Below are 13280 nucleotides of genomic sequence, written 5' to 3'. Positions count from 1 at the left end.
CTGAAAGTATTTGTATGGAGTGTAGCCATGTATGGAAGTGAAACATGGACGATAAATAGTTTGGACGAGAAGAGAATAGAAGCCTTTGAAATGTGGTGCTACAGAAGAATGCTGAAGATTAGATGGGTAGATCACATAACTAATGAGGAGGTATTGAGTAGAATTGGGGAGAAGAGGAGTTTGTGGCACAACTTGACTAGAACAAGGGATCGGTTGGTGGGACATGTGCTGAGGCATCAAGGGATCACCAATTTAGTATTGGAGGGCAGCGTGGATGGTAAAAATCGTAGAGGGAAACCAAAAGATGAATACACTAAACGGATTCAGAAGGATGTAGGTTGCAGTAGGTACTGGGAGGGGAAGAAGCTTGCACAGGATAGAGTAGCATGGAGAGCTGCATCAAAACAGTCTCAGGACTGAAGACCACAACAACCTATCTCAGGTAGTTCCTGACATCTGCAGTGATATATGCGCAGTACTCAAGAATTCCATTTTACTAATTACAAGGAAAATCATGTAAATAAAGTACAATTAGGGAAATGCAAAATATATATGCAACTTGTCGCATAGACTACTTCATGAGGATCTACGATATGCAGATTGTTCCTTTCTAACCTGCCATATTTCAAAGGCCCAGGAAAAAAACTGCAATAGATATGATAATGAAACTGGAGCATTTGCTAGGGGATCTCAGACAATTTATATTCCTACGTCAGACGTGGCAACTATTGTCGCCAGAGAGCATCGTGATCGCATGAAGTGGAAATGGCGACTCCACAGCAGCGCGAGCATGTAGTAGTGTGATTTGCAGAAACAAAATCGCCTATTAGTGTCCAAAGAAAGTGTATCACATACTCGAAGGGTGTAATTCACCTGAGGCAAGAACAGTTAAGCAAAAGTATCGTAGGTTTCCGGTAACTGCAGGTTTATTGAAACATTCTGGCGCTGCACGTCGTACTGTTTCGGAAGATACAGTGGAGGACACCAAACAAGCGTTTCTCAGAAGCTCACGAAAGTCATTTCGGCAGACATCTGGGCAACCGAGCAACACTGCATCGTCTAGCACGCCAGCGTCTTCGTTTGTATGCTTACAAAATGCAAATTCTGCAACATCTAAAGCCGAACGAAAAACCTCGCCTACAACCATAGACATTTACGAACTTCCAGCATGCTAGAGTAGCTTGGGTGAGCAACTTCTGCTAATCAGTAGAACGACAAACCAGTTCAAGTTGCAAATTTTTACTTTCTGTTCATTCGATGAGTAGTTTCGAGCCGAGACCCATTTTCAAATCATCATAGCAAAGTCTAAAATAGCATTTCCAATACGTACACAGATAACCGTATGCATTGTAAATGTTGATTTTACATTTTTTTACATCTTTGGAAATGCCATTTTCGACTTTGTTATGATGATTTGAAAATGGGTCTCGGTCCCTAACTTGTCATCTAACGAATAAAAAGCAAAAATTTGCAACTTGGACTGGTTTCTCGTTCCACTAACAATAGATATGCTGCACCGCACTGACGCGAATGCCAGCTTCCTGAAAACTGTCACACTTTAAATAATGAGTACGATAGTAGAAGTTTTGAGAATGCGGTATATTTCTACAAGACACTTATTGGTGTCGATGGTCCAGCAATTAAATAAAATATAAGTTGAATAACAGGGAAACAATAGATTCCTACTGCACGTAATTAGTTATGAATGACAACATAGCTCACGAGATATTCACTTATAAATGCACACTACGACTTCAATGTAAAAGCCACGGAAATCTCACACGCGCACAAGTCGGCACTCCCAAGTGTTTCTATCTGTCGCGACCACGCGCACACCGCTCCACGCTCTCCAACTCTCTCCACGACTCTTCGTGTCCTGTGCGACTGTCCCTCGCTCCGCACTGTTCCAAACTCCCCCGTGTCCTCCCCGGATAAGATGCTCCTCCCTAACCGCCATACGTCTCTCTTAGTAACGAGCGCTGTGATTGGCTAGAGCGCTCCCTCCACGTCTCCAAGCCAACGTGCACTCACAAACATATTGAAACACATACGAAATACTGGATTTACATTTAAATACTTGAAATTAAATAAATATTCCTACGGCTGGACCGTAAACACGCTCCAAGACACATTATTAAATACGTAAACAATTAAATATACTTATATCAAAAGAAAATAAGCATAATGTAGGCCAGGAGCCTAATGTCTCTGTGCTTTCTAACACACAGTAAATATTTAACCAATTTCTTCATCAATAGTATGTATCGGATATAAACAAAGATATAGACGAATAAATATATTCAAAAGCATGCTGCTACCGTTTTTTCGTGTAACTGTGGAGTTCTTACGGCCTGACGCGATCGATAGTAATCGGCCACTTTGACCTCCAATAACTGATGTACTATTTAAGTCACATGCCTGTAATTCATATCAATTTAGGTTTACACTAATAGCTTTCTAAAGGCACGTAGATCGACGAAATCGGATGAACCGCTTAGATTTTGGAAATTCGTTGCTGGGTGTTACTTGTATAATTTATCTTCAGATACTAAACTTTAAACTAATAAATATATTGAAAATCTTATTACACCATCAGAATCGTCGTGCAAACAATAGTAATGTACGTGTTTCTTTTTGAGGTATCATGATTCATCTGGCTACTATTAATTTCTATGCGAACTGTGAAATGTCTGCCATTAAAACCGCCATTAAGTCCGCCATCTTTGGCCCTCCCGGCGCACAGCATCACCACAGTCAGGCCGTTGTGTGGCATCACGCACTTCTAACGAGGCACACCTTGCCGAGAGGCCCGAGCGGTGGTCGCCAACTCTGAACTTAGAATATTTTCAGGGCTGCTCGACTCGCCCGTTACCTCACACTTCAGGGGTGGTGGTCCAGATTGCTGTACACACCGGTACCTCTAATACACACTGGCACGTCCTCTTGCATTGATGCATGCCTGTATTCGTCATCGCATACTATCCACAAGTTCATCACGGCACTCTTGGTCTAGATTGTCCCACTCCTCAACGGCGATTTGGCGTAGATCCCTAAGAGTGGTTGGTGGGTCACGTCGTCCATAAACAGACCTTTTCAATGTATCCCAGGCATGTTCGATAGGGTTCATGTCTGGAGAACATGCTGGCCACTCTAGTCGAGTGATGTCGTTGTCCTGAAGGAAGTCATTCATAAGATGTGCACGATGGGGGCGCGAATTGTCGTCCATGAAGTGGAATACCTCGCCAATATGCTGCCAATATGGTTGCACTATCGGTCGGAGAATGGCATTCACGCATCGTACAGCCGTTACGTTTGCCTTCCATGACCACCAGCGGCGTACGTCGGCCCCACATAATGCCACCCCAAAACAGTAGGGAACCCCTACCTTGCTGCGCTCGCTGTCTAACGCGTTCAGCCTGACCGGGTTGCCTCCAAACACGTCTCCGACATATGTCTGGTTGAATGCATATGTGACACTCATCGGTGAAGAGAACGTGATGCCAATCCTGAGCGGTCCATCCGCAATGTTGCTGGACCCATCTGTACCGCGCTGCATGGTGTCGTGGTTGCAAAGAGGGAGCCCGCTATGGACGTCGGGAGTGAAGTTGCGCATCATGCAGGCTATTGCGCACAATTTGAGTCGTAACACGACGTCCTGTGGCTGCACGAAAAGCATTATTCAACATAGTGGTGTTGCTCTCAGAGTTCCTCCGGGCCACAATCCGTAGGTAGCGATCATCCACTGCAGTAGTAGCCCTTGGGCGGCCTGAGCGAGGCATGTCATCGACAGTTCCCGTCTCTCTGTATCTCCTCCATGTCCGAACAACATCCTTTTGGTTCACTCCGAGACGCCTGGACACTTCCCTTGTTGAGAGCCCTTCCTGGCTCAAAGTAACAATGCGGACGCGATCGACCCGCGGTTTTGACCGTCTACGCATGGCTTAACTACAGACAATACGAGCCATGTACCTCATTCCTCATGGAATGACTGGAACTGATCGGCTGTCGGTTCCCCTCAGTCTAATAGGCGCTGCTCTTCCATGGTTGTTTACAACTTTGGGCGGGTTTAATAACATCTCTGAACAGTCAAATGGACTGTGTGTGCGATACAATATCCACAGTCAACGTCTATCTTCACGAGCTCTAAGAACCGCTGTGATGCAAAACTAATTCTTATGTTTGTATTAGGTTTTGGACATCGAGTGCCACGCATAAAAATGTAACAAAGTTAAGTACCATTCTGTAACATACCCCCAACAGAAGTTATTTATTTCTTGTTGCACTGCCATTTTTTGTCACAGTGCAGCTTGTCAAACGAGTGGCAATTAGCACAGGTGCAGTGAGGCAACCTTTAAGGAATTCTAGCAAGGAAACATTTTTCTGCTGCCGTGAATAAGTGGTCTGAATTAATAGCTACATTCAGTTAGAACTTTCACAACAGTTATGGAACGAACATCTCGGAAACGGAGAAGATGGTCAGTTGTTTGTGTGCTACTGTCATGAGCATGGAACCGCGCGACCGATACGGTCGCAGATTCGAATCCTGCCTCGGGCATGGATGTGTGTGATGTCCTTACGTTAGTTAGGTTTAAGTAGTTCTACGTTCTAGGGGACTGATGACCTCAGAAGTTAAGTCCCATAGTGCTCAGAGCTATTTGAACCGTTTTTTTGTCATGAGCATCTATGGAAAGCAGTTGAAGACGGTGAAATTATGAGTAGGTGACAAGGCACTGGACGTCCAGGCCTCATCACAGGAATTTGTGATCAGATGTTTGGTCGCCCTGTAAAGTAGGACAGCTAGCAGTCTGTGGCAGATCTGATGACAGATGCAGACTCAAGTGTCTGGGAGTGCACCGTCAGTGCACAGTGTCGAACACGGGGCTCCACGGCAGACGATCCTTACGTGTTCCCATATCGGCCCAACGATATACTCAGTTACGATTACACTGCGCCGAATCATCGAGACTGGATTGTGAATCGATAGAATGTGTCACATGGTTGGATGAGTTACGGTTCTTTCAACACCAGGTGGCTTGTCGTGCCCAGATTTACAGATATACAAGCAAACACCTGTTCAAAACATAGAAAGCACTACAGACTCAGACCACTGGGGGTGACACCACGATATGGTGAACATTCACCTAAGCTTTCATGAGATCTGTGGTAGTGTTACTGGCAAAGTTTCAAATCTATGCATTGTGTCGAGTGACTAGGTAAAACAGAGAATTCAAGTTGTTTAACTTAACTGTAATTTAATACTTTTTGTAGTAAACATACAATAGCCTAGGTATTTGATAGAATACCAAATGGACACAGGCAAAGTATAAAATAACAGCGAAACAACATGTTCAAATTAGAAGTTGGTATATTTAATGAAAATTAAATTAAACCATGAAAATTGTCACAACTGCGTGTGTCTGGAAATTGGCTTATTCTGAACTAGACGTGTTTTAATAAATTTTTAACAATTATTAATGGGTAGCTAACAATTAACAAACAAGTTTTTAACAATTATTACAAATGTACTGTAAACAATAACTAAATCTAAACTTTCAATTTTTATACATTTCAAAGGTTTAGTTATTGCAATAAACAAAATAGAAATGACATTTTGAATTCCAAATAACTTTTGTTTCTACACACAAAGATCTGATGTTTTGGCATTTAATTTTGCACATGCACTTCAACAACCCCTTGTCTAGTTTTGGAGACTGCTGAGTTGCAATTCATCTGAGATTTACTTCTTTGTCCAATAATGACGAGGTTCCTTATTATTCCCTTAAACCGATTGTCTGTTAGAAAAATGCTGTTTATTGAACTACTCAGTACTGCTCAATATCTGAAAGTATCTGCAAAATCATTGTGTCATTGCTTTACAAGATCATCAACCACAATAATTTCACAATAATCAAGTGTAACCTCCATTATAGCGAAAGTGACACTCTGACACAACTCAACTCCAACAGGACTGGACCGAAACTATTACAACAATGATTTCCGCGGATCTTGCAACTGTCAAAATATTTAAATTTCTTTCTTTCACACTTTGTCTTAAACGTGAGACGCATTCTGTTAAAGGCCTAGGTTAAGTACTAACAAGGGAACCTCCCCATCGCACCCCCCTCAGATTTAGTTATAAGTTGGCACGGTGGATAGGCCTTGAAAAACTGAACACAGATTAATCGAGAAAACAGGAAGAAGTTGTGTGGAACTATGAAAAATAAGCAAAATATACAAACTGAGTAGTCCATGCACAAAATAAGCAACATCAAGGAGAGTGTAAGCACAAGAGCGCCGTGGTCCCGTGGTTAGCGTCAGCAGCTGAGGAACGAGAGTTCCTTGGTTCAAGTCTTCCCTCCAGTGATAAGTTCAATTTTTTTTTATTTTCAGACAATTATCAAAGTTCAGGCACTCACACATAATCAACTTCGCTCTCCAAAATTCCATTACATGTTCAGATTTGCTTGGACATATGCAGGGTTTGACAGTCTGCACACGGAAAAATTTGAAAACGTTAAAAACATATGTTTTGACAGAGCACAGGGAATACTGTGCGACTGTGAAACTGTTGCATTCATTGGATGCAGTTTATGTGACAAACTCTTCTGTTTTCATCACTTTTTTCGGAGTGATCCACAAGAAAACCTAAATCGGGCAAGGTAGAAGAATCCTTTTACCCATTCGCCTAGTGTACAAGTTAGGTCGGTCGACAACATATTCCTGTCATGTGACGCACATCCCGTCACCAGTGTCGTATAGAATATATCAGACGTGTTTTCCTGTGGAGGAATCTGTTGACCTATAACCTTGTGATCAAATGTTTTCGGTTCCCATTGGAGAGGCACATCCTTTCGTCTACTAATCGCACGGTTTTGCGGTGCGGTCGCAAAACACAGACGCTAAACTTATTACAGTGAACAGAGACGTCAATGAACGAACGGACAGATCATAACTTTGCGAAAATAAAGTAAGTAAAACTTTTTGCTCCAGGGAAGACTTGAACCAAGGACCTATGGTTCCGCAGCAGCTCACGCTAACCACGGTACCACGGCGCTCTTCTGCTCATACTCTCCTTGATGTTGCCTATCTGTGTATGGGCTACTCAGTTAGTATATTTTTGCTTTTTTTTTTCATAGTTCCACATAACTTCTTCCTGTTTTCTCGACTGATCTGTGTTCAGTATTTTAAGGCCTATCCACTGTGCCAACTTATAACTAAATCTTGTAAGTAAGATGCATTTGCTATACTGCCTAATGGTTCCTGGTATTCTGTGTATCGCCTAAGCACTGCACAACATCCTGGATTTCGCAGACTACACACAAGGCACTACGACGGCTGTGGACGATGTGGACATTAGGGCAGGCCACCCGCGGCCCTTCAGCCTTGATCTCTCCCCGGCAGCGTTAGCGGCGGCATCTCTCAGCGGGACAGCTGTACACAAGGCCAGACTCGAGCTACAGCAATTTGATGAGCTTTGACAGTGAGCTGAAGTTGACGCCTTGGCCATCAGATTCGCATTATCTGAACCTGGTGCAATACGTCTGGGACGCTAACGTGTACTGGGGGCGTACCCCGAAGCAACCTGTCCCTCACGTGTGGGAAATGCGTGACCTGTGTGTAGATATTTGCTGCCACATACGAGGTGCATTCAAGTTCTAAGGCCTCCGATTTTTTTTCTCCGGACTGGAAAGAGATAGAAACATGCGCATTGTTTTAAAATGAGGCCGCGTTCATTGTCAATACGTCCCAGAGATGGCAGCACCGTACGGCAGATGGAATTTTACCGCCAGCGGCGAGAATGAGAACTGTTTTAAATACTTAAAATGGCGACGTTTTCCTTACTTGAACAGCGTGCTATCATTCGTTTTCTGAATTTGCATGGTGTGAAACCAATTGAAATTCATCGACAGTTGAAGGAGACATGTGGTGATGGAGTTATGGATGTGTGGAAAGTGCGTTCGTGGGTGCGACAGTTTCATGAAGGCAGAACATCGTGTGACAACAAACCGAAACAACCTCGAGCTCGCACAAGCCGGTCTGACGACCTGAAAATGCGAAAAGTGTCATCCAGGTGGGTGCCACGAATGCTGACGGATGACCACATGGCTGCCCGTGTGGCATGTTGCCGAGCAATGTTGACGCGCAACGACAGCACAAATGGGACTTTCTTTTCGTCGGTTGTGACAATGGATGAGACGTGGATGCCATTTTTCAATCCAGAAACAAAGCGCCAGTCAGCTCAATGGAAGCACACAGATTCACCGCGACCAAAAAAATTTCGGGTAACCGCCAGTGCTGAAAAAATGATGGTGTCCATGTTCTGGGACAGCGAGGGCGTAATCCTTACCCATTGCGTTCCAAAGGGCACTACGGTAACAGGTGCATCCTACGAAAATGTTTTGAAGAACAAATCCCTTCCTGCACTGCAACAAAAACGTCCGGGAAGGGCTGCGCGTGTGCTGTTTCATCAAGACAACACACCCGCACATCGAGCTAACGTTACGCAACAGTTTCTTCGTGATAACAACTTTTAAGTGATTCCTCATGCTCCCTACTCACCTGACCTGGCTCCTAGTGACTTTTGGCTTTTTCCAACAATGAAAGACACTCTCCGTGGCCGCACATTCACCAGCCGTGCTGCTATTGCCTCAGCGATTTTCCAGTGGTCAAAACAGACTCCTAAACAAGCCTTCGCCGCTGCCATGGAATCATGGCGTCAGCGTTGTGAAAAATGTGTACATCTGCAGGGCGATTACGTCGAGAAGTAACGCCAGTTTCATCGATTTCGGGTGAGTAGTTAATTAGAAAAAAAAATCGGAGGCCTTAGAACTTGAATTCACCTCGTACCTTCGGAAACCTACCCAGGATTTGTAGAATCCACGACACACAGAACTGAGCTGGTCTCGGTGGCCGAGCGTTCTAAGCGCTTCAGTCCGGAACCGCGCTGCTGCTACGGTTGCAGGTTCGAATCCTGCCTAGGGCATGGATGTGTGTGATGTCCATAGGTTAGTTAGGTTTAAGTAGTTCTAAGTTCTAGGGGACTGATGACCTCAGATGTTAAGTCCCATAGTGCTTAGAGCCATTTGAACCATTTGAACCAGAACTGACGGTATATTGTACTCGTATTCCACAGCTGCACCATCACGCTATTATGGAGACAGTCGTGATGTTTTGGCTCATCTGTATAAGCGTTAAGGAAGGTGAGAGATGAGCATCTGTGCTTTGTAGACAGATCGCTGGCTCAGCTGGACTACGATGACCAAGCACGTGTCCCAAAATAGTTCAGGGTACCCCAAAACTCCTAATCGGGGGTGACCAGACGGGTATGAACCCAGAAAGGTATGCAAGAGAACGTCTGTACAGTCTGGGAATTAAGAGCGGGGTCCTAGCTGACTGCATCTTTATTTCGAACAGGGAGGCGCTCAGTGGACCTGAATCCTGAATACCTCTCTAAAATCTGCGTTAAGGGGGGTAGGGCGTCAAACGGGCCGACTTGGAGCAGGAGAGGCACCACAGGACATTTTAATTTCTACTGTCTATAATTTTACAAATAAATTCATAAAACTTTGTCAGCATGACCAGGAAGGATTCACAACTCACACTCATAGCAGTGGAAGTTAAAAAACGTACCAAAATCCCTTTTTTTATATGTGAAATGTCAGCATTTTTTCACTTACTACTGGCGGCATTTGTTTCTGTAGGTACACTTTTCTTCCTAAGTAAGAGAGATTCTTCGATGAATTTTGCACAGCATACAAGCAATACTTACAGGTTTATGAAACTCTAGAATTTTCCAAATCTCTTAAAAACTGCGGTAAAAATTGAGATAATTAACTATAAAATTTGAGTCTTTTCTAAACACTAAGTTTAAAATGTAACAGTTCATTCATATTTTCATAAATTAAATAAACTCTAGAGTTTCATACACCTGTAACTATAGTTTGTATGCTGTGCAAAATTCATCGAAGAATCTCTCCTACTTAGGAAGAAAAGTGTACCGATAGCAACAAATGCAGCCAGTAGTAAGTGAAAAAAATGATGAAATTTCACATGTAAAAAAATGTATTTTGTTACGTTTTTGAGCTTCCACTGCTATGAGTATGAATCCTGAATTCTTTCTCATCATGCTTTCAAAGTTTTATGAATTTATTTGTAAAAGTATAGACAGTGGAAATTAAAATGTCCTCTGGTGCCTCTCCTGCTCCTTAATATGGCCAAAAATGGATATAACGGGGCTTATGACCCTTCTGATACCGATTTTTATATCAAAACTGAAAAATTCAAAATGATGGATTAAATGGCGGATCAAATGTGACGAAAAGAATGTGGAAAAATGTAATGAAGTCAACAAAAAATGTTTTCAGTGAACATTTATAATTTTAATGGTAAACTTTGTTAAAAAAAACTGCCTCTATTACTATCTTTATTACAGAAGATATAGATTAGTAACAAAAACTGAAAGTTTTTTAAGTCTTCTTAACCTTCTTCCTCTTGTGTTTCTTGTTCTTCATCTTCATTTCCTTCTTCATCTTCTTCCTCACCGACATTTGTATCCTCTTCATCATCCTCAACATCTCGTTCCTCGTAACCCTGTGCATCAGGTAGCAGCAGGGCAACAGATTCCGACGACAAAGTTTTCATTTTCCTCGGAGATAGTATCCGCAAACAAGAAATATGAGCGATTGGTAAAATTGTAGAAGCAATTCTGTCCAATCCGCGGATAAACATTCTATGGACTCGTGTTGGTATATTCTACATGAGTACTGTTTGACATAATACTTGGCTCTTGCAATGGCGTAGGTTAGAAACTTCTTGACGTCAGTTTCTAATTTCTCTCTGTAAATAAGGGCATTTTGCTATTGTTGCTTAAAAAGTGGCTCAAAGCCGGAACTCCGGTTAGCAGTTGGATTGTAAGGCTGATTCGCAAAGATAGTGTTACATACGTGAGGATGGAAGGAAAAAGAAGGCGAATGTCGTGGAACCTAAAACTTAGCTCTTTTTTCGCTCTCGTTTTACAATTTTTTCGCTTCCATTTCGGTAAGAAGTTAATTAACTACAACCAATCGTTAATTGGTGATTAAATAATGAAGTAAGTGTTCGAGATTAAGTACGCGCCTTATGGAATAGCCTCCATTTTTAAAAAAAGTCGATCTGATTTCGCCGAACAAAAATATTTCATCCGAAGGACGCATTACTTTTCCGGCCCAGCTAGCCGGCGTGTGCCTCACAAATGAATGCGGCGTTTGACCTGAAATTCAACCATCGGAAGAAGGAGCTGGATGCTTCTAAGACCGGGATTCAATAGTCTAGACATTACTGTAGTCAACCTATTATTTGTGGCCACATCATCGGGATTCAGACATAATGTGAGACGCCTGGATTGGAGAGAGAATTTGCTGACAGAGACAAAAGTCCAGGCCGTAACCCTCGGGAATAAAGCTTTATTACAGCATAAACTGTAATGAGAATCAAAGATTCGTTCCGAAAGCAACGTGTGTTTACATCAATCAAGTTTGTCACGCACAGAATTTCTGCGGTAATCCAAATTTGACCGATAACAAGGGGATTAATTGACAGTAGAACGAGAGAACCAATTACGAACACTGTGACAAACGACCTAATGCCGTAATAGTGAAAGACCCTCCATTAGATACCAAAAATGATACCGCTAAATGATCACACGCCATTGTGGCAACTACGGTCAAATATCCGGCAGAGGTTCAGTTTTCGCCACGGTGCCAGAAGCTAAAACAAAACCTTCCGCAGCTTATGTCGCTCAACGAAAGGCGTTCTTTACGCGTTTCTGAGTACTGGGACACCACAAAATTTCGCTACAACTCCATATTTCGGTGGTACTTTCTTACGACGTGTCCTGAGTGACTAGTTACCAAGTAACCGCTGCCATCTTGTGCTGCTCCGTGTGGAATATAAGGCCAGTCTCAACATAGCTTCTGCACTACCTTGTAGCACCTCTGCGCCAGCCGGCCGCGGTGGCCGTGCGGTTCTAGGCGCTGCAGTCGGGAACCGCGGGACTGCTACGGTCGCAGGTTCGAATCCTGCCTCGGGCATGGATGTGTGTGATGTCCTTAGGTTAGTTAGGTTTAAGTACTAAGTTCTAGGGCACTGATGACCTAAGATGTTAAGTCCCATAGTGCTCAGAACCATTTGAACTTCTGCGCCAGAAATTGTTGTTCATTGTGGGAAGAGACCAAACAGCGAGGTCATCGGTCTCATCGGATTAGGGAAGGAAGTCGGCCGTGCCCTTTCAAAGGAAACATCCCAGCATTTGCCTGGAGCGATTTAGGGAAATCACGGAAAACCTAAATCAGGATGCCCGGACGCGGGATTGAACCGTCGTCCTCCCGAATGCGAGTCCAGTGTGCTACCACTGCGCCACCTCCTTCAGCTCAACAGTCTTCTGTGTCACTCGATGTCGTCTCTCATCGTATAGCATCAAACATATAGCAAAGGAAGCGCATTCTTTAACGTCCCGTCGACAACGAAGTCATTACGGATGGAGCATGAAGTATAAAACGATTTTTTCCAATACGCTAATGTATTGTAGAAGCTTCATTCCAGGGCAGTCTTACTCAATTCCACGCCAATATTTTTTACCAGAAAAAACCTCTTGTCGGAGAATGTTTTCTTCAGGTGCATCAATCCGCTACTGATATTTCCTTCTTTTCGGACATCTTGTGTAATCTACTACTAGAAATCAGATATCGTTCATTTCTCCCACTGTTGTTTCTTCTCCAGTATTTGTGTTTGTCAAGGCTTATTCACTGTTGAACCTGCTTTCGACCCATTCGTTTTTCCTTAGTTCATCTCGCATACAATTTTTTTGTTTGCGCAGCATTGCTCTCCATTTTGTTCAGTTTGTCTTCTAAATTTTTCCTACTCTTCATTATAAAACAACATCGTCTGTGAACCATATCATTGTCGTTTCTTACCATTACCATTTTCCTTCGACTGAAATACTTGCATTCGCTAATTTCTCCACGACACTTTTTATCAGACGAAATGTATACAATTTACCCACTACAAGAAGAAAGCATAAAATAGCTACATGCAAAATGAGTGGAGGAGTATCTATTGCAATCACTTACTGGAAATGTTTTGGATGCATAATGATAGAACGTTCATAGCTGCTCAGAAAAGGCAGCAACAGAGGTCCTGCGAAAAATGGAGAATATAAGAATCTGAAGAGGTCTGAGGAGCTGCACTGAAGAAATTGAAGAAGTTCTAAAAAGAACCTAATTCCTTAAAAATACAATATCTGC

The sequence above is a fragment of the Schistocerca serialis genome, chromosome 7 (genome assembly GCF_023864345.2).
Source record: "Schistocerca serialis cubense isolate TAMUIC-IGC-003099 chromosome 7, iqSchSeri2.2, whole genome shotgun sequence".
NCBI classification, from domain to species: Eukaryota; Metazoa; Arthropoda; class Insecta; order Orthoptera; family Acrididae; genus Schistocerca; species Schistocerca serialis.
The sequence above is the reverse complement of the archived record's forward strand: the minus strand, read 5'-3'. Positions refer to the sequence as shown.